At 40.4% G+C, this 23484-nt stretch overlaps 1 protein-coding gene across 7 annotated transcripts in view; it reads right to left on the bottom strand.

Moving 5' to 3' along the window:
- The window catches only part of mrtfba (myocardin related transcription factor Ba), a 238705-nt gene that overhangs the window by 153525 nt on the left and 61696 nt on the right, over positions 1-23484 (bottom strand). For 2 of the 7 annotated variants that reach the window (XM_043712102.1, XM_043712103.1), the window contains exon 1: positions 7244-7346. The exons of 4 other annotated variants lie outside the window; for them this stretch is intronic. The gene's annotated coding sequence lies outside the window, so the exon portion shown is untranslated. Of the gene's footprint in view, positions 1-7243; positions 7352-23484 lie in introns of those variants that run through there. One more of the 7 variants, XM_043712099.1, reaches the window with a different exon arrangement.

Below are 23484 nucleotides of genomic sequence, written 5' to 3' on the forward strand. Positions count from 1 at the left end.
AGGGAATGGTCTTTCGGGAAAGCAGATAGGGGGGGGGAGAGAAATATATCTCTGGTAGTGGGGTCCATTTGTGGGTGGCGGGAATGGCGGAGCATGATACGGAGGTTGGTGGGGTGGAAGGTGAGGACCGGGGAGGTGGGGGGGTTCTGTCCTTGTTGCGGTTGAAGGGGTGGTCCAAGGGCGGAGGTGCGGGAAGTGGATGAGATGCACTGGAAGGTATCATCAACCACATGGGAGGGGAAATTGCCATCTTTAAAGGAGGAGGCCATCTGGTGTATTCTATGGTGGAACTGGTCCTCCTGGGAGCAGATGCAGCAGAGGCAGAGGTATTGGGAATAAGGGATAGCGTTTTTATAGGAGGCAGGGTGGGAGGAGGTGTAGTCCAGGTAGCTGTGGGAGTCAGTGGGTTCATGGAAGATGTCAGTGTTGAGTCAGTCACCACTGAGGTATCTGACATGATAAGTATCTTCGGTTGCAAAGTAACAGTAACTGAATCTGGCAACATTCACTCAGTTACCAGGTTGAGAGCTATGCATTATTCCCAACCATGATATTTCTGTTTCATTTAATTTGTGCAGGTCATTACAAAGCACAACAAATAGAGCTTCGTTCATTATTACTTATGTACATGCATGGCACTGACAAAGACAGAAAAATACTGTAGCTGTGGTGAGAGACACAGCACATTATTTGGAATTGAGAATGTGGCGCTGGAAAAGCACAGGTCAGGCAGCATCAGAGGAGCAGGAAAGTGTGTTTCGGGCAAAACCCCTTCATCAGGAATGAGGTTGGGAGCCTCGGGGGTGGTGAGATAAATAGGAAGGGGTTGGGGCTGGTGAGGTGGAGGTAGCTGAGAGTACAATAGATAGATGGAGGTGGGAGGTAATGGTGATAGGTCAGAGGGGAGGGTGGAGTGGATAGGTGGGAAGGAAGATGGACATGTGGGACAGGTCATGAGGGTGGTGCTGAGCAGCAAGGTGGCTTATCTAATTACTGTAGGTTTCTTTGAGCTTACAGATAGTATAGGGGATCTGGAATTGGAGAAAAGAAGCCAAACAAATGGATAGAGATTTTAAATGGCATGCACACAATGTCAATTATTTGTATTGCATTCAACCATACATTCTGAAAACATTTAACTAATGCTTACTAATTTCTGCAGATGTAATCCAATTATATAACATGCATGTCAATTTGCCAGATAAATACAATGAAAACATCTACAAAAATTTATATTTACAAAGTGTAGTTTCATATAACAGTTTATGAAGTAGCGGTTTCTATGGTCATAACCTACTATTTAAGGGCCCAAAACATTTGTCAGGCAGGTGATTTGCATCAATTTTTAAAAAGAACCATTTAAATTTCTTGCAGGATTGCTGTTTTGACCATCTGCGGTTTTGCTTGAAAATTTATTCTTTTGTGGGATACAGATGTTGCTGACAAAGTCAGTGTTTGCTGTTCATCCTTTATTGCCCTTGAACTGATAGGCTTGCTTGTCCACTTTACAGGGTAGTTAAGAGTCAATCACAATCACATCGGACAGAGGAGCTGCCTCCTGATCAACACCTCTTCGTGGTCAGATGCGTTGACCCTGGCAAGTTACTGCTTCCAGAACTAGAACATCTAACGGTGAAGAACTGTCCCTACGATCTGCCACAGGAGTTTACTTCTAGTATCCTAATAGCAGTTTACATCCCACCCCATGTGGAAGTGAAGAGTGCACTTGATGAAATATGCACTGCAACAGTCTACCTAGAGACAGAATACTTTGAGGCATCGTTCATCATAGCCAGCGTTAATCAACCAGACCAATCTAAAAGAGTGTGCTATCAAGATACCATTTACACATCACCAATTCTACCAGAGACCTAGACCATTGCAACACAACCAAAGATGGCTACGACTTCAATCCCCACCTGCAGATCACGACGTGCTTCTTCTCCCAGCTTACAATTAGAAACTGAAGCGAGAGAATCTGTACAGGGAATCATACAGTGCTGGTCTGAGGTAATGGCCGAGCTCCAACATGAGTGCTTGGAATCAGTGAACTAGTCTGTATTCAAGAACTCAGCAGCCAACCTAAACGAGTATGCCATCACTGTGACAGAATTCATCACTAAGTGTTTAGAGGACTGTGTCCCAAAGAAGTTAATCTGAATGTTCCCTGACCAAAAACCATAAACGAACTGTAAGATCCACTCCCGACTGATGTCCAAGTCTGAGGCGTTCAAGTCAGGTGGTCCTGACCTATACCGGAAATCTAGGTACGATCTTCGCAAAGCCTTCAGGGACACCAAGAGCGAATACAAGACTAACCACACACATCAACTGTGGCAAGGCTTACATGAAATAATGGGATATAAAGTGAAGTCCAACAGAAGAACCGCTGACAAAAATGCATCCCTCCTCAATGAGTTCAATGTACTATGCTCATTTTGAATGGAAGGTCAGTGAAATGATGTCATCTGCCCTGACAGTCACCGCCACAGACATCAGATCAGCCTTCAGGGTGAATGCACAGAAAGCATCTGGCCTATATGGAGTCCCCAGCCATGGACTGAGATCCTGTGTTGACCAGCTAAAGGGAGTATTTCCTGACAACTTTAACTCCTCCTTACCATGATGTGAGGTTCCTACCTGCTTCAACAAGGCCACCATCATCCATCAGAGCCAAAGAAAAATCGGGCAACATGCCTTTATGACTACCACCCAGTGATCTTGACATCCATCATTATGAAGCACTTCGAAAGGTTAGTCGTGGTACGCATCAACTCCAGCCTCCCAGATTGCCTTGTCCCACTACAATTCGCCTACTGTCACAATAGGTCAATGGCAGTCACCATCTCCCGGGCCCTGCACTCATCCCTGGAACATCTGTATTACAAACCACACCTCCATCACACTTCTATTTATTCACTTTAGCTTCGCCGTGAACACCATAATTTCCAGCAAAACCCATCTCAAAACTGAGATCTTGGACTCTGCTTCGCCCTTGGCAATTGGATCTTTGACTTCCAGACTTGCAGATTACAATCAGTAAGGATAGGTCAATAACACCTCCTCCACAATTATTCTCAACACGATATACTCAGTCCCTTAATATACTCCTTATACACACGACTGCCTGCCAAGTTCAACTCTAACTCCATTTACAAATTTGTTCATGAAACCTCTGTAGTGGGTTGAACCTCAAACAAAGATGAGACAGAGTACAGGGAGGAGATAGACAGCATAGTGGCATGGTGTAAAGACAACAATCTCTCCCTCAATGGCAACAAAATGAAGGAGTGGTAGTTGACTTCAGAAAGCAGAGTGGAGGACAAACCCCCATCTGTACCAATGGCGCTGAGGTGGAGGTGGTCATGAGCTTCAAGTTCCGAGGAGTAATTATCACCAATCTATCCTGGTCTATCCATTTCGATATTACAGTTGAAGGAAATTTGGCACGTCTACAATGGCTCTTACCAATTTTTATAGATGCACCATAGAAAACATCCCATCTGGATGCATCATAACTTGGTATGCCAACTGCTCTCCCCAACACCATAATAAATTAGAGTTGTGAATGCAGCCCTTGAAAACCAGCCTCCCTCCCATTGATTCTGTCTACATTTCTCATTGCCTTGGGAAAGCAGTCAACATTATCAAAGACCCTTTCCACCCTGGTCATACTCTCTTTCACACTCGTACATGGGGCAGAAGGGACAAAAGTTTCAAAACATATACCAACAGATTTAAGAACTTCTTCCCTGCTGTTATCAATTTTTTGCACAGTCCTCTCATAAAACAGAATTGATCTTTCTCCGCACCTTCTCTGTAACACTACATTCTGTTATTACCCCGATCTATGTAAGGTATGATTTATCTTGTTAGCTCATAAAACAATACTTTGCACTCTCTCTATTGTTACAGTGCATGTAACAATAATAAATCAAAGCAAATTGCCATAGGTCTACATTCACATGTTGGCCAGACCAGATATGATCAGCAAATTTCCTTCCCTAAAGGAAAACGGAGACCAAAATACAAACATATGAAGAATTAGGAGCAGCTATAGGCCACTAGTAGGTACCTCAAGCCTTCTCCTGCCATTCAATAAAATCATGGCTGATTTAACTACTCCACATTTCTGTCTATTCCCTAAAACCTTTCATTGCTTTGCTTATCAAGCAACTATCTACCTCTGCCTTAAAGATGAATGTTGCCATGATTCAGTTACTGTTGCTTTGCAATTGCAGATTTATACCATATTTCACGCTTACTAAGGAAGTGTTTTAAAGGAAGAAACTTCAAACGACTCATGAGCCCCTTATGAGAAAAACATTTTCCTTCCCTTTACCTTAAAATGAGCAACTCCTTACTTTAAAACAACAATTATAGATTCTGTCAAGAGGAAACATTCTTGTCACATGCATTCTGTCCTTTGGGTTCTTATGCTTCACCGAAATTGCCTCTTACTCTGTTAAATACCAATGGGATATAAGTTGAGCCTTCCAATCTTTATTCACAAGACAACCCAACAGTTCTAGTTATGGGTTTAGTAAACGCTGAACTAGGTCCAATGCAAGGTAAAAACTAGGCAAACACAATGACTGCAGATGCTGGAAACCAGAATCTAGATTAGAGTGGTGCTGGAAAAGCACAGAAGTTCAGGCAGCATCCGAGGAGTAATCCTGATGAAGGGCTTTTGCCCTGATGAAACGTCAATTTTACTGCTCCTCGGATGCTGCCTGAACTGCTGTGCTTTTCCAGCACCACTCAATCTAGACTATGTCCAATGCAATTACATTCTTCCTTAAATAATGAAACTAAAATGTACATAAATGAAGCATAATGTCCTTTTGTATTAAATTCCCCTCATAGTTAACATTTTATTAGCTTTCCTAATTACTTGTTATAACTGCAGTCTGGCCATGTGTAATTTGTGCACTAGGTTATTCAGATCCCCCTACATCTTAGAGCTCTGCAGTCTCTCACCATTAGATAAAATACTTCTTTTACAATCTTCTTGTCAAAATGGACAATTTCACATTTTGACATTATTATCCATCTGCCAAAACTTTGCCCACGCTCAACATATCCATATATCTTTACATCTTCCAGATGTCCTCTTTATAATTTACTTTCCATCCTATGTTTGTGTCATGTGTAAATTTAGAAAATCATTATTCAATTTCTTCATCCAAGTCACTTACATAAATTGTAAAACGGAGGTCCAAACCGATCCCTATGATACAACATTCATTGCATCTTGCCAACCAGAAAGAAATATACATTTATGCAGACTGTTGATTTCCTAATAGCTCGTCAATTTTCTATGTTACCCCCACACCATGAGTTTTATTTAAAATGTTTTCTTACAACAATCATCGGTAGTTTCAGAGTCACCAATGACATTAATTGCAATTCCAAATTTATTCAAATTAAATTTCATCCAGTTGCCATAGTAGGATTTGAGCTCATCCCCACAACACTGGATTTCTAGTGATATGACCATCATCTTCCCCAAGAGTTGGAGGAAGTCGCTTATCCATTTAAATTTCACAAAATGGTGTCAGTTACTGTGGTGAAGTTCTTGACTACAAACAAGTTGTCTTGAGAATAATTAAAAATGATTACAATTAGAAGCAGATGGCATCACAGTCGTGTGAAATGTTGAAACGTGGAAACAAGGTGATATGGGATGTAGAAAGTGGGTGAAGGGAGGAAAGGCAATGAGTTTCAAGGAACCAGAATGCAATGGTTCAACCAACAAATATCAGGAAGAGTGGAAGTAAAGTGGACAAGAATGAGCATATTACTGGAGAAATAAAGGATGGAAGAGGAGACACGAGGCCAGGAGAGATCAAGTGATATGAATGCAGCCAAAATCATTGCCCATCCACTATTGGAAATATTAGAAAGCACAACAACAGGAATGAGAAATATAAGATAATAACCTTATTTCCCTAGTTTTTCTTTTTTTTTAAAAAGCAAAAAATAATGGCGAGCATCACGGTAGCTATAACACATGACCGATTCAATTTAACTAAAGACTTAAGAGTATAAGGAATCATAAACCTGACACCAAGAACTGACTCGTAAAGTTAGTAAATGGATTCACATTCTAGTGTCACTGAAAACTTCATGACGTGGAGGTGTTGGTGTTGGACTGGGGTGGACAAAATCAGAAGTCGTATGACACCAGGTTATAGTCCAACAAGTTTATTTGAACTCAAGCTTTCGGAGCGTTGCTTCTTTGTCAGGGGAAATCAGCTGAAAAAGTCAGTTAGATACCTATTTGCATAGCATATCATTCAGGGAGACAATTACATAAACTATTTCTTTCTGAATTTAAGGACCATTCACCCCCCAAAACTGCAGGCTTTTCTTCTCTTCTCCACAGGGTGAAGGGATTTATCTGTATGCAGCTCCTTTTGTAATAGCAGTCCTCTGACTGCTATTTCGTCCAAATGAGCTGCTTCATACGTTAACTTAGATAGCAAATGTTGAATCTGTTAGACTAGGACCATAAAGTCTTCTCCAAACAAGCTGCTGGGTGTGAGCAGGAGCCCTTCACTATAGACTAATATAACATTCCAGTCAGAGCAGGAATGGAATAAGTCAATTAGGAACCAAATCCAGGAACTTTTACTCATTTGTTCAGCTCAACACAAGATTACAGAATATATTTAAGCAATAGTAACAATTTGCAACGCTTGGGCACATGCATTCAGATATTTTTGGAGTTTCAGACACAATTGGTTGAATGGGCCCCCTTATGCACTTTAGCAATTCTGCAAAACTGGGTGATGACTAAGAACGACAGAGTATTAGGTGACACTAAGGTTGAATTTTAAATTTTGCAGAATTTGGGAAGCGAACAGAGGCCAGGTCCATGGAAATTCACTTTTCACTATATATACGACAGTTGGCTGTCTATGTTTCAATGTATGGCTTAGAAAAGAAAAATTAGTCAATGTTTGTAATGACTCTTAGCTGAAAATAACTTGGGTTTTGAAACTTTTAAGACTTCATAAGACAAAAACTCAGTGTGATCATTTCTGGCTGGAGCAAAACCAGCTTCTCCACATTTTTTTGATCTTTAAAACACAATCACAAAATGTTTCATTTTCTGATAAACTAATAGTTTTTTTTATTATCTGTCCTTGTAGTCATATGCATCTTTTAAAGTGCATCATAAAGTTGTTTTAGCAATCACGTGATTTCTGTTTAAACTTTGAAATCATTACAATCTTACCAATAACCTGTCTTTCATAAGTAGTAGTATGATCCGAGCTCTGGATAGTAGTTGGACAAATCAGACCCCAGAACGAAACTTGGCTTGATAGATGAAAAGTTTAATTTTTCTTGCGGTTTACCATGAAGATCAGTCACTATATATTTTCACGAGAGGCTGCCAATGTATTTTTAAACAAGGAACAAAGGTTTATCATGCAAAAGAAAAACACAAACTAAATTCCACCATACAAAAAGTATTTGAAAGATCTCTTCACAAACATAAGAAAGAATGATTCATCCCTTTTATCCCAGCAATAATTTTACAGACACTGAATGCTCAGTGAAGAGTAACCCCTATCTCCACACTAAAGCCTCTTGCTTGCCTGGCACAGCTGTAATCATTCTTTTTTTGCAAATTGCTGTTGTACATTAATTTGACACTGTTAGCTTTAGTTGAGAAGAGCCTGAAATCAAACCAGTAACTCAATTCACTTATTAGTTATTCTGGGTTTGTTATATTCATGTTTTCAACAACTTTGTCGGGCATTTTCCCTGCTGACACCTCAAAAGCTTTCTGCTTCAGATTTCTTCTCACTGACTTCTAAGTAACTCAAGACTGGTCTTCAGCTTTGATTGCTTAGACACTGCTACTAACAATTTATTTCTGAACAAACTCTTGTGCGCAGTCACTCTGGTTTCATAGAAGTTCATAGAATCCCTACAGTGTGGAAACAAGCCATTTGGCCCAACAAGTCCACGCCGAACCTCCAAAAGAATAACCTATTCAGACCCATTCCCCTACCCAATTACTCTACATTGGCCCTGACTAATGCACCTACACATCCCTTAACACTATGGCCAATTTAGCATGGCCAATTCACCTAACCTACAAATCTTTGGACTGTGGGAGGAAACCGGAACAAACCCACACAGACACGGGGAGAATGTGCAAACTCCACACAGTCGCCCAAGCCTAGAATCGAACCAGAGTCCTTGGTGCTGAGAGGCAGCAGTGCTAACCACTGAGCCACCATGCAAACACCTGAGTAATTATCACATGATATCTTGGAAATGCTATTTTAAACCCACAGTTCAAAAATTACTGTCTAACCTTTCTTAAAAAAAGTTATACTTTCACAAACCTGAAAACTAAAATCCATTTCACCCACTTTAGAATCTGACTTCCCAAATTAAAATAAAACAATGACCCTTCATTACAGTAGGACCTCAGAGTGAAAACGTGATGTTTTACAAAACAGTACTTTTCATGGGTAATTTCCATCCCTACCAATTTCCATCCCTACAGCAGATTTACTCAAAAAAAACTAAATATAGACAGAGATGTGTACTTCAGACCCACAGATGTTTTTACTGCTCAAATAAACTTTTATAACATTGAAAACTATAGATTAAGTATCTTTACTAAGGTACAATGTACAAACATGAGTCTTCTGGTGCACAGCCCGCGTCCCTACCGCACAGCCCAGAAGCTTTAAGCTGAAGTTGCACTTTAATAACGGCCAAGGAAAATGCACTCAGAATGCAGCCAAAAACACAGAATATAGAACAGTAGAGGCCCTTTGGCCCTCTATGTTGTGCCAACCTTTTATCCTACTCTAAAAACAAACTAACCTACATACCCTTCATTGTTCTAACTTCCACGTGCCTATCCAAAAGTTGCTTAAATGTGTCTAATGCATCTGACTCTACCGCCAGTGCTGGCAGTGCATTCCACGCAGTCACCACACTGTGTAAAAGAACCCACCTCTGACATCTCCCCTAAACCTTCCTCCAATTACCTTAAAATTGTGCTCTCGTGATAGGCATTTCTGCCCTGGGAAAACATTTCTGGCTATCTACTCCATGCCCCTCATCATCTTGTACACCTTTATCAAGTCATCTCTCATCCTTCTTCATTCCATTGAGAAAAGCCCTAGCTCCCTCAACCTTTCTTCATAAGACATGCCCTCCAGTTCAGGCAGCATCCTGCTAAATCTCCTCTGAACCCTCTCTACAACTTTCACATCCTTCCGATAATGAGGTGACCAGAACTGAACACAATATTCCAAGTGTGGTCTAACCAGGGCTTTATAGAGCAGCCGCATAACCTCACGGCTCTAAAACTCAATTCCCCTGTTAATGAAAGCCAACATGCCATATGCTTTCTTAACAACCCTATCAACTTGGGTGGCAAATTTATGGGATCTTTGGATATGGACCCCAAGATCCCACTGTTCCTCCACACTGCCAAGAACCCTGCCTTTAACCTTGTAACCTGCATTCAAATTTGACCTTTTCCAAGTTGATCTCCATCTGCCACTTCTCTGTACAGCTCTGCATCCTGTGAATGACCCGTTGCAACCTACAACAGCCGTCCACACCACCTTTAAGTCTAACAATATTCATGTCATCAGCAAACTTACTAACCCACTCTTCCACTTCCTCATCCAAGTCATTTATAAAAATTACAAACAGCAGAGGTGCCAAAACAGATCCCTGCAGAACACCACTGATCACCGAGCTTCAGGCTCAGTACTTTCCATCTACTACCATCCTCCGAAATCCATGGGCCAACTAATTCTCTATCTAGACAGTCAAATTTCCCTGTATCCCATGCCGCCTTACTTTCTGAATGAGCCTACCATGGGGAATCTTATCAAAGTCTTGCTGAAAACCATATACACAACATCCACTGCTCTATCATCAATGTGTTTTGTCACATCCTCAAAGCATTCAATAATGCGGCATGACCTGCCCCTCACTAAGTCATGTTGATTATCTCTAATCAAGCTCTGCTTTTCCAAATAATCATAAATCCTGTCTCTCAGAATCCTCTCCAATAATTTGCCCATTGACGTAAGACTGACTGGTCTGTAATTCCCAGGGCTATCCCTATTCCTTTTCTTGAACAAGGGAAAAATATTTGCCAACCTCCAATCATCTGGTACTACACCAGTGGACATGAAGACGCAAAGATCACCACCAAAGATGCAGCAATCTCTTTGGAGGTTCCAATCAATATTAGGGAAGTTGAAGTCACCCATGACAACAACCCTATTACTTCTGCACATTTCTAAATCTGCCTCCCAATCTCCTATTGGGGTGTCTATAGAAAACTGCTAATAAAATGATTGTTCCTTCCCGTTTCTGACTTCCACCCATAATGACTCAGTAGACAAACCCTCCTCAATGACCTCCCTTTCTGCAGCTGTTATACTATCCCCAGTTAGAATGCCACTCATCATCCTCTTACCTCCCTCCCTATTCCTTTTGAAGCATCTAAACCTCAGAACATCCAACAACCATTCCTGTCCCTATGATATCTGAGTCTCCGTAATGACTACAACATTGATACCCAGTACTTGGAGCGACAACTTGTAAATCCTTTCAACATACACCAATGACAGGCATTAAGAATGGGAGTGATTGCTGGTCAGTCATATGGTGAAAAGGAATTGGAGGCTCAACCATTATTATCTATAGTTCTAGGCTACAACGGACAGATAAGAATAAGTTGCTACTGCAATGCAAACTCCTTGCTCACCCAGTTGGCTGATGGGCAGTGTGGATCAACTTGCTACCAATAGCATGGGGTTCAATCCTTGTTCCAGCTGGAGTCAATTTGGGTCCAGCCACCTTGCTTCACCCGTGGAGGTCGTGGCATTTTAGGTTGTACAATGTTGTGAGGCAGAGTGGAAGAAGAGTGTACAAGTTTGGGGAAAAATACTTAAAATTTGTTCATTCCTCTAGTATTTGAGAGACCTTGTAATGCACAACTTGGTTGCTGTAGCTACCTATAAGACATTGACAGTATTTTTAAAAATGTTACATTTTTAGACAATCACTTTGGGATATGATGATGTGAAAGGCACCAATGAAGGCAATTTTTCCTCTATTCTTCCAGTTGGCAACTGTAGAATGCTGAAATTGGAGAATGTTGAAATCTTAGAATAAAACTTTAAACTAGACAAAATTTACAAGAATTTATTTTATTAAATCACACACAAAATTAATGAAACAAGAGATGAACTGGTTCATATTGATGCGCATGAGTACAGCTTATTGTTTCTTCTGTTGAGTCAGTGCAGCTGCTTCAGCATTCATGTTCACCACTAAAAAGGAAATCATGTCATTTTCCTGTGGTTAGAGCCAACATATCAACTGAGGTTATGGTCTGAAGGATGTTTTTAAAACTTTGGCAAACTGCACTGGATAATTTAGTTTAGCTCTTACAAATGTACTTCAAAAAAATCTTCAGTTAGCATACCCCTATAAATATTAAGGTTTATAAGATGTTTATGCAAGATGGTTAATACATGCTGTTATTACATACATCAAATTTCAAAAGTAACTTTGAATTCTTGACTTTATCTTTAGGCTGTTCCAGCACTTTTGAAGGCTTGGTGTGGCTTTTAAAATTATATTATTGTGAGGTATACATTTAACAGGCTATCCCAAGTGCAATGCAAACCAAATACAACAACACACTCTTAAGCATAGTGGCCCTGGTTGGATCCCAGATGTTTTAAATGGCAGATGTAAGTTGAAGAAACTGTACCTCAAAATAAGGAATGCTCTTCTAGGTTTTACAAACATCACAACCATTATAAAAATGTTATTTCAACTCTTTTTTTTAAAGTTGTATTGATTAAGGATATGTTATGATCCCAGCAGATGTGGTGATACCAGACAAGTCAGATCCCAGAGCAAAATCTGGCTTGAGAGCCTTCCTTTACTCTTTAATTTCTTCCTAAACTGATGAGATGACAAGGCTTTCCATTCAGCAAATTTCTGCACATTCAATACCCCTCCACCCTCCAGGATAATTTACTATTCCTTACTGAACTTGAAGAAAAGCTCAGAGTTTTTTTCAGCCCTGTTTTCTTGAGCTCAGATAGCATGGAGACTGCCAAAACTAAATTGCCTTTAGGTAGCATAGATTTTTTTTCTCTTTCAACTGGATCTGCTTCTGGGCTTTTGCCATCTGTCTCTCTCCAGCCCATAAAACCTCAGCTTAGTAAACACTTCCAGCTACAAAGCGGATTCATTCCTCCCATTGACCAACCAGTTTGTATCCACCATCTGTGTTCAGTTATCACTACCTCACCATTCTGCCCATCTCCCCTCCTAAAATCCTCCTCCCTCCTTTTATCTGCAGCTCCTCTACACCCACCTCCAGTCCTGAAGAAGGGTTATACCTAAAATGTTAACTTCTCCACCTCCTGATGCCACCTGGCTTGCTGTGTTCTTCCAGCCTCCTGCCTGTCCACTCTGGATTCCAGCATCTGCAGTTTTATGTAAGCAAATCAGAGAGATGGAAGAGGAATCAACTTTTCTAACATTAACTGGGATCACCTTAGTGTGAAAGGATTAGACAGGGTGGAATTTTTAGAGTCAGAGAGATACACAGCACAGAAACAGACCCTTCAGTCCAATTTGTCCATGCCAACCAAATATCCTAAATTAATCTAGTCACATTTGCCAGCATTTGGCCCATATCCATCTAAACCCTACCTATTCATATACCCATCCAAATGCCTTTTAAATAAACCCTTTCAAGTTTCAAACATCCTTCCTACAGTATGGAGATCAGAATTGCATGCAGTATTCCAATAGTGGCCTAATCAATGTCCTATACAGCTGCAACATGACCTCCCAACTCCTATACTGAATGCACTGGCCAATAAAGGCAAGCATACCAAATGCCTTCTTCACTATCCTATTTACTTGGGACTCCACTTTCAAGGAACTATGAACCTGTGCTCCAAGGTCTTTGCTCAGCAGCACTCCCCAGGACCTTACCATGCAGTACACATATCCTGCCTTGATTTGCCTTTCCAAAACACAGCACCTCAATTTAAAGTGCATCCAGAAGAACTTTTTGTGCCAGTACGTATATAGTCCAACTAGAGAAAGGGCAGTACTAGACCTGATCCTGGGAAATGAAGCTGGTCAAATGGATGAACTGTCAGTGGGTGAGCATTTTGGGGATAGTGGCCATAACACACTGTTTCAATGTCATTATGGAAAGCGATAAGAATAGTGCAGAGGTTGAGTGTCTAAATTGGGGAAAGACTAATTTCAAAATCATTAGATAGGATCGTGCAAATATAGACTGGGAGCAGTTACTTACAGGTAAGTCTACATTCCTAAAGTGGTTGTCCATTAAAAGTAGTTTAGTGAGTGTTCAGGGCTAGTGTGTTCCTCTAGGAGTGAAGGGCAAGGGTAGCAAGTCCAGAGAACCTAGAAGACAAGGGATATTGAAAACTTGATAAAGAAAATTAAAGCATTATTAGTTACAGAGCATTAAAAGCAAGGGACGCCCTTCAGATGTATAGAGTATGTTGGGAGGGGGATGTGCTTAAAATAATAAATTAGTAAGGTAAAGAGGGGCTACAAAATATCTTTGACTGATATGATTAAGGAAAACCCCAAGGCATTTTATATTAAGAGCAAGAGGATTACCAGGGAAAGAGTTGGGCTTATTAGAGACCAAGACAGCAAACTGTGCATAGTGCCAGAGGATATGGGGTGAGGTCTTAACTAAATATTTCTCATCTGTATTCACAAAGGAGAAAGACATTGTTGCTGAAGATTTCACTTGTGATGATGAGGTTCTTGAACATGTTATAATTAATAAGGAGATGGTATAAGATGTTTAACAGGCGTAAAAGGTGTATCAATCTCCAGGGCCTGATCAGAATTATCTCATTGGAGACAAGGTAGGAGATTGATGGTGTCCTGGCAGAGATATGTAATTCTTCGCTGTCCAGAAGTGAAGTGTAAAGAACTGGAAAATAGCTTGTGTGTTTTTTTTTGTTCTTGAAGGGCAATACAAATGGGCCAGGTAATTACAGAGCAGTTAGTGTGACATCAGTGGTAGGGAAAGTATTAGAAAAAAAAATTCTGAGGGACAGGATTAAATCAACACTTGGAAAGGCAGGGATTGATCAAGGACAGCCAGCAAGATTTGTTGGAAGGACGTGGGTGGTTCATGTATGGAATTAACTTCCTGAGAAAGTGGTGGATGTGGATGCAATTACAATGTTTAAAACACATTTGGTAGATAATTGAATAGGAAAGGCTCGGAGGGATATGGGCCAGGAGCAGGCAGGTAGGACTAGTTTGTTTGGGATTATGTTCGGCATGTACCGGTTGGACGAAGGGTCTGTTTCCATGCTGTATGACTCTAGGGCATCATGGCTGACTGATTTAATTGAGTTTTTTGAAAAGATGGCTAAATATATTGATGAGGGAAATACAATTGATGTAATTTATATGGGCTTCAACAATACCTTTGACCAGGTCCGACATGAAAGGCTGGTCCAAAATGTAAGAAACCATGGGACCAAAGACAAGTTGGCAAACTGAATCCAACATTGGCCTGCAAATAGGAGGCAGAGTGATAGGAAGGGCTGTTTTTGTGATTAGAAGCCTGTGACCAGCAGTGTACCACAGGAATTGCTGCTAAGCTGTTATGTATATTAACAAAGTGGATGTGAATGTAGAAGGTATAATTAGTAAGTTTGCAGATGACGTAAAAACTGGTAGCATTGATAGTGAGGAAGATGGTCTCAGGCTATGCAGTCTGATAGTTCTAGGTGCAAAGGAGTTCCTAGGTACAAAGGGACCTTGGTGGACATGTCTATAGATCTCTGAAGGTGTCAGCATAGATGGTTAGGGTGAAGGAAGATTACAGGATCCTTTTGTGCTCATTATCAAACACATGGAATAAGGAACAGGGAAGTCTTGTTGCTAATTTATAGAGCATTGGTTAGGACACAGATGGAATACTGTGTGCAGTTCTGGTCACTATACTATCGGAAGGACATGGTTGCACCTGAGATATTGCCTGAGATGTAAAATCGCACTTATTAGGTGAGACTGGTTAGGCTGGAATTGTTTTCCCTACTGCAAAGGCGGCTGAGGAGAGATCTGATTGAGGTATCGAAAATTGAGAGGTATAGATAGTGTAGATCGTGGGAATCTTTTCCCCATGGCAGACATGTCTAAAGTCAGAGGGCATATGTTTCAGGTAAGGAGTACGTAGCTGAAAGAGGATATGAGGAAAACACTTTTCACCCAGTGGGTGACAGGAGTGTGGAATGCTTTGCCTGAGAAGATAATGAATTCAGGTACTCTCACAACCTTTAAAAAGGATATGGACAAGCACTTAAAATGCCAGGTCATAGTAGTCTATGAACCAAGTACAGCTAAATGGGATTACTATAGTTTGGTACGTGTAGGTAGGCATAGACGTGGCAGGCCAAAGGGCCTGTTTCTATGCTGTATAACTCTGACTATTGAATTTTTTTTAAAATATAGAATCAAATTATGACAAGCTTAGCCATTATGCCATAAAGGAAATCCTTCCATTGCTATTTACATCAACCTAGTATTCTCCAGATACTTAGCTGTAGCATGTGAATGGACATGGGGCATCTAAATGGGGTGGACATGGTGGCTCAGTAGTTAGCACTGTTGCTTCACAGAGCCAGGGACCCAGGTTCAATTCCAGCCTCGGGCGACTGTGTGGAGTTTGCATATTCTCCCCATGTCTGCATGGGTTTCCTCCAGCTGCTCCAGTTTCCTCCCACAATCCAAAGATGTGCGGGTTAGGTGAATTGGTCATGCTAAATTGCCCATAATGTTCAGGGATTGTAGATTAGGTGCATTAGTTAGTGGTAAATAGAGGATAATAGAGTAGAGGAATGACTTTGGGTGGATTACTCTTTAGACGGTCGGTGTGAAATGTTTGGGCCAAATGGCCTGTTTCCACACTGTAGGGATTCTATGATGATTCTAAATACAGTGAAACAATGGGGAAACATTTTGGTGCCAGCGCTCAAATTTGTGCTAGCAATAGATTTAAAAATAAGATAAAAGACAATCTTGTTGATATAATTCCACTGCTAGAATTGCAATAGATTTGACATCATGTTTAACCAATTTCACAGATGCGATTATCTTGCACCATTCTTACAGAACACATGGTTAAAGAACAAAAATGTATATGATGTTTTCTCACATCTTTAGGATGTCCCAAAGGCTTTCATAGTCAATGAATTACTTGTGAAATGCAGCCATCCATATTTTATAACTAATACTATTGCCACAGGGAAGATCTCACAATTGGCAAATGAATGGATGATCAGGTAATATTCTTTTTGACAGTATTGGTTAAGGAAGAGCCATCAACCATACTTTTACAGTCATGTACCACAGTTCTTTCACATTCACTTAAGCACTTTATCAGACTGATGGCACCTTTAACAATGCACAAATTTCTCATTAGGTTTACATTTGGAAACAATGTATGTGCTCAAATTTGTAGCTTATAGAATAAGATTTTACAGTGATTCTTACATTTCTCTGAACACCAGTGTTGTATCTTGCAGGACATAACTGACCAGAGTTAAATTATTTATAAAAATAGGAGCTGGAGTCAGTCATTTGGCCCTTTCAGCCTGTTCTAACATTCAAAAATGATCATCCAACTCAGAAAACCTGTTCCTGTTTTCTCCCCATATTCCTAGATCTCGTTAGCTCAGAGAACCATACCATTTCTTGAAAATTTTCAACATTGTGGCCTCAATAGTTTCCTCTAAGATATGGGAGCAGAACTGGCCATTTGGCACATCAAGACTGCTCCACCACTTCTGGTAGCTCATTCCATACACACACCATCCTCTGTGAAAACATTGCCCCTTAGGTCCCTTTTATCTCTTTCCCCTCACCTAAACTAATGCCCTCTAGTTTTGGACTCCTCTATCACGGGGAAAATACCTTGTTTATTTACCCTATACATGGCCCTCAAGATTTTAAAAACTTTTATAAAGTCACCCCTCAGCCTCTTATGCTCCAGGGAAACATCACCCCAGCTTATTCAGCCTCTCCTTTTAGCTAAACCCTTCCAACGCTGACAACATCTTTGTAAATCTTTTCTGAACCCTTTCAAGTTTCACAACATCCTTCTGACAGGAAAGAGACCAGAATTGCAAACAATATTCCAAAAGTGGCCTAACCAATGTCCTGTACAACCGCAACATGACCTCCCAACTCCTATACTCAATGCACTGACCAATAAAAGCATACCAAATATCATCTTCACTGTCCTTTCTACCAGAGACTCCACTTTCAAGGAGTTATGAACCTGCACTCCAAGGTCTCTTTGTTCAGCAACACTCCCCAGGAACTTACCATTAAGTGTATAAGTCTTGCTCTGATTTGCTTTTCCAAAATGCAGCACCTCACATTTATCTAAATTAAAATCCATCTGCCATTCCTCAGCCCATTGGCCCATCTGATCAAGATCCCGTTGTACTCTGAAGTAACCTTCTTTGCTGTCCACTCCACCTCCAATTTTGGTGTCATCTAAAAACCTAACTATACCTCATGTTCACATCCAAATCATTTATATAAATGACAAAAAGCAGTGGACAGGACCTCCCAACTCCTATACTCAATGCACTGTCTCCATCCTTGTGGCACACCTGGTCACAGGCCTCCAGTCTGAAAAGCAACCCTCCACTGCCATGTTCTATCTTCTACCTTCGAGCCAGTTCTATATCCAAATGGCTAGTTCTCCCTGTATTCTACGTGATCTAATCTTGCTAGATAGTCTACCATGAGGAACATTTTCAAATCATATTGAAGCTTCGACATCCTCCTCATTACATACCCTACCACCCAGCCTTGTGTCATCTGTAGACTTGGAAATGTTTGGTTTGATTTGATTTGATTACTGTCACATGTACCTACATACAGTGAAAAGCTTTGCTTCTGAGCAGTACAGGCAGATCAGAGAGAGCAAGGACATATAGACTGACGCTTAGTTTCCCCAACTAAATTACTGATCCCTGCAGTACCCCATTAGTCACTGCCTGCCTGCCTCTCAGAAAAAGACCTGTTCATTTTGATCTTTGTTTCGTGTCTGCCAACCAGTTCTCAATCCATTTCCATGCACGACCTCCAATCCCATGTGCTTTCATTTTGCATGCTAATTTCTTATGTGGAATCTTATCGAAGGCCTTCTGAAAATCTAAGAAAACCACATTCACCGGCTTCCCTTTGTCCACTCAACTAGTTGCATCCTCAAAATATTTCAGATTTGTCAAGTACAACAGCCCTTTCATAAAGCTGATTCTGACCCATTCTATCACCATCTTCCATGTACTTCTCTATTATATCTGTTAGGGAAACTAACACCATTTCCCTAGAAATACTATTTTAATTCCTCCTTCTCATTAGACCTTGTGTTCTCCCATATTTCCAGGTGTTATTTGTATCTTCCTTTGTGAAGACAGATCAATGTTCTGGATGTAGGTTTTCTTGCTGAGCTGGAAGGTTCGTTTTCAGATGTTTCATCACCATACTAGGTAACATCTTCAGTGTGCCTCCAAATGAAGCACTGGTGGTGTAGTCCGCTTTCTATTTATACATTTGATTTTCCTAGGGTTGGTGATGTAATTTCCTGTTGTGACATCATATCCTGTGGTGACATCATTTCCTGTTCTTTTTCTCAGGGGGTGGTAAATGGGATCCAAGTTAATGTGTTTGTTGATAGAGCTCCGGTTGGAATGTCATTTATAAATCATTTACAAAATACCTTGCAAGAACTGTAACAAGCACTATATTGGACAAACAGGCAGAAAACTAGACACCAGGATACATGAACATCAGCTGACCGCAAAACCATATGACCCACTCTCACAAGTATCCTCACATACAGATGAGACAGGACACCATAGCTCCTTGAATGTGGAGTCACAGGTAGATAGGATAGTGAAGGCAGCATTTAGTAAGCATTCCTTTATTGATCAGAGTATTGAGTACAGGAGTTGGAAGATCATGTTGTGGCTGTACAGGACATTGGTTAGGCCACTGTTGGAATATTGCATGCAATTCTGGTCTCCTTCCTATCGGAAGGATGTTGTGAAACTTGAAAGGATTCAGAAAAGATTTACAAGGATGTCGTCAGGGTTGGAGGATTTGAGCTATAGGAAGAGGCTGAACAGGCTGGGGCTGTTTTCCCTGGAGGGTCGGAGGCTGAGTGGTGACCTTATAGAGGTTTACAAAATTATGAGGGGCATGGATAGGGTAAATAGGCAAAGTCTTTTCCCTGGGGTCAGGGAGTCTAGAACTAGAGGGCATAGGTTTAGGGTGAAAGGGGAAAGATATAAAAAAGACCTAAGGGGCAACCTTTTCACGCAGAGAGTGGTACATGTATGGAATGAGCTACCAGAGGAAGTGGTGGAGGCTGGTACAATTGCAACATTTAAAAAGCATTTGGATGGGTATATGAATAGGAAGGGTTTGGAAGGATATGGGCCGGATGCTGGCAGGTGGGACTAGATTGGGGTTTCGATATCTGGTCGGCATGGACGGGTTGGATTGAAGGGTCTGTTTCCATGCTGTACATCTCTATGACTATGACTGGGACAACACATCCATCCTAGCACAAGCCAAACAGAAACACACACAAGAATTCCTAGAAGCTTGACATTCCAACCGGAACTCTATCAAACACACTGACTTGGATCCCATTTACCACCCCATGAGAAAAAAACAGGAAATGACATCACCACAGGAAATTACAGCACCAACTCTTGGAAACTCAAACATACAAGTAAAAAGTGGGCTACACCACCAGTGCTTCATTTGGAGGCTCACTGAAGGTGTTACCTAGTATGGTGACCAAACGTTTAAAAATGAACTTTCCAGCTCAGCCAACAAACCTACATCCAGACCTCAACCTGAGCTACAAGTCTTCTCAAAACTCGCTAACAGATTAATGTACTTAACTGGTCTGCCATCTCTTTGTTCCCTATTATAAATTCCCATTTCGAAATGTAGGGGACCTATATTCATCTTTACTAATCTTTTTCTCTTCATGTACTTATTGGAAGCTTTTATAACCAGTTTCTATGTCCCCTGCCAAGTTATTCTCAAACTCTATTTTCTCCCTCATAATCTGACTCTGTTTCCATTCGTTGGAATTAAACTGGTTCCAGTCCTCTGATCTGTTGTTTCTTTTGGCCAATTTGCATTCTTTTTTTGGATTTAATATTAACCTAAAATTCCCTTGGTCTGACCACTCTCTCATTTTATCTTTATGTCAGACTGGATTAGAATTAGATGAAATAGTATTAATAGCCTGAGATTTTGCTTAATTATTAATTATCAAATAAAAACACTTGTTTACCATTAAAAAAATTGAATGAGTTTAGTTGATCTGTCACAGGCTAGATTATTCATGGATAAATAGTCCTCAAACTACGTGGCCTTTTCTCGATATGTATTTCATAATATTTTGTTTCATAAATCTTACATTTTTGCAAGCCTGACAGCAATAATTTAAATATGGCAGTTGATTGAAATTGATTATCTTATGCTTTATTTTAAAAAAAGAACATAATTTGATCTCTATCTGTCTGCTCATGAAAAGCAAAGCACCAAGTATCAATGGTCTGGAAGATTAATTGGAAATAGCCAATTTTAACTAGAAGCCCAGTCACTATGGACAATTTTTACTGGGGAGATAGTGTAAAATGACATGTATCTGTTGTTAGGCCTCCCACTGTTTTCTCGATTTTCCCTTTGAAAATCAAGAAAAATATTAATGGGTAGTCAGAATGATAGACAATATTATACAACCACCAAAAAACTTAAAATGATCTCCAATGAAGCTGCTGAAGATGAAATATTTGGAGAAAAAAAATAAACTACTGAATTATTTTCAGTCTTGCTGGTGAAAATGTTTTCAGTCAAGAGGTGTGGGTGAATGAGTTGTAACAAAAGATGACTCGTTTTGCTTGGACACTCTCACCATATTTACAGAAGAGTCTTGAAAATTCCTCACTATAAGACTTCGCTTCTGTCAAGTTGACCTACTGACCTAAAATGCCTCTTTCTTAAACAAATAGGATGAAAACTGTCTGGGATGGTTTCCTGTCATTAATACAAAGCTTGTGGTTATGACTCATTCATAGAGTCAGAGTCCTACAGCACGGAGACAGACCCTTTGGCCCAAACTGGTCCATGCTGACAAAACGTCCACCTACGCTAACCCCATTTCCCTACACTTGGCCAACATCCTTCAAATACTGTCCTATCCATGTTTTTTCCAAATGCCTTTTAAATGTTGTTAATGTACCCGCCTCAATTCAGTTAATTTTAAAACACAAACTACATATTAAGATACCAAATTTGATCAAACACAAACCTATATATTGCTATAGATGTCACAGTATCTTGGAACATCAGGAGAGGCACAAGATATTTCATTTCCAAGTGTATTACTCATTTATGTAAAATCTTCTTACACTGACTTTAAACAATCACATATTATAAGTCAACGAGTCATTTGGAGAAAGGGACAATACCTCACATGGGATCTGCCTGGAGAGGAGTTCATTTTACTACACACTAAATCCAACTGGAGACAAATCTGTGTGGTCTGCTTGTTATGTTGACAGAAACTCAAATTGAAACTTATTCAAACAGGTGCAATTCTTGACAGAAAAGAGAAGGCAACTGGTTTCATTGGCCTTGAGAGTCTGGGCAGCAATGAGACGAAAGGATATGGGGGTGAAGATCAAAAAACAAGAGTGGATGTACAGACAGATGGAGATGATGCTTTTGGGTTAATCACTAAACAATGGACTGCTGAGGCTGGAGCTTATGGTCAAGGGAACAAGAATTGTGAAAAGTTAATAATCAAGGAATCACTATAGGAAACCTTGCTACTAGATCATGCTCAAAAGGACTTCACAGGAAGATAATGAAACAATAAGATAAGATTCTATTAAAACAGGACAGCACTGGGCTTTATGCACTATTAAGAATAAATTTCTATGAAGTGTGACATAATTCAAAAACATGTTGTGGGGTTTTAAAATTAATAGGGAATACCTCTCCGGAAGTGTAATAGTTGTCTAAGTATTATTACAGTATTATAGTGCCAGTCTAAAAACCTGACCTCCAGGATTGTGGGATACTCAATTTCAGTTTTTGGGCTGTTCTAGTCCTGCCTTTGGCTTTCTGCTAAGAACTTTCATACTTAGTTAACAGATGTTATTTTTTTCAAAAAAAGTCAAAATTTTAATATTTTTAAATACTTTACGAAGCAACACAATATTAAACATTAATCTTCTAATTTTGTCAGCTGATTTCACGTGTAAAACATCTTTTAAATGAATACTGTGGATTATAAAAGATGGCTATTTAGACATTTTTTTCAATTTCAAGCTTCCCAAGTGGATTATGACATATCTAAACTAAGTTGGGGACTTCCAGCTTTGTTAATGTCAAGGATTACTCTAAGAACAATTACAGTATTCTAATATTGATTCTGCTTGCTAGACAGGAATAAACACAACTCCACTGACACCTTCACTGTAAATGAATCGATCTCGTTAAGGAACAAAAAGTCAGCTGGGGGACCATCCAACTGCTTCATGGGATGACCTCACCATCCTATTTGGGAGTATGGCTTTGCAGTTTGTAAGCCTGTCACATGACAACAGCCACTTTCATTGCCACATAGGAAGTTGTTCTATTTCAGAACCACCTTGAAACATCACAAGAGATTCATACAAGAACAAAAGGAGCAATAGCCACATCCCTCCTCCTCTCTGAAATCTCTCAAAAGCTGTAAGCTGCTGGAAACATACCTGCTGCAGAGATTCCTAGAGTTCTAGCAGCACTGTCACCATGAGAACAACCTAATATAAACCAAACAACAGTTCAATCAAGGAACATGTGATGGTGTAAATCTTTTGCTTATAAACCTTAACTTTTATCAACCTATCCTTTTCAACCCTGTATCTGTTATTTTTGCATTACTGACTCCATGTCATCTGGCACAGTGGTTAGCACTGCTGCCTCACAGCGCCAGAGACCCAGGTTTAATTCCTGCCTCAGGCAACTGTCTGTGTGGAGCTTGCACATCCTCCCCCAGTCTGCGTGGGTTTCCTCCGGGTGCTCCGGTTTCCTCCCACAGTCCAAAAATGTGCAGGTTAGGTGAATTGGCCATGCTAAATTGCCTGTAGTTTAGATTAGATTAGATTAGATTAGATTACTTACAGTGTGGAAACAGGCCCTTCGGCCCAACAAGTCCACACTGCCCCACCGAAGCGCAACCCACCCATGCCCCTACATTTACCCCTTACCTAACACTACGGGCAATTTAGCATGGCCAATTTACCTGACCTGCACATCTTTGGACTGTGGGAGGAAACCGGAGCACCCGGAGGAAAC

This window comes from Chiloscyllium plagiosum, chromosome 21, assembly GCF_004010195.1.
Source record: "Chiloscyllium plagiosum isolate BGI_BamShark_2017 chromosome 21, ASM401019v2, whole genome shotgun sequence".
Classification (NCBI taxonomy): domain Eukaryota; kingdom Metazoa; phylum Chordata; class Chondrichthyes; order Orectolobiformes; family Hemiscylliidae; genus Chiloscyllium; species Chiloscyllium plagiosum.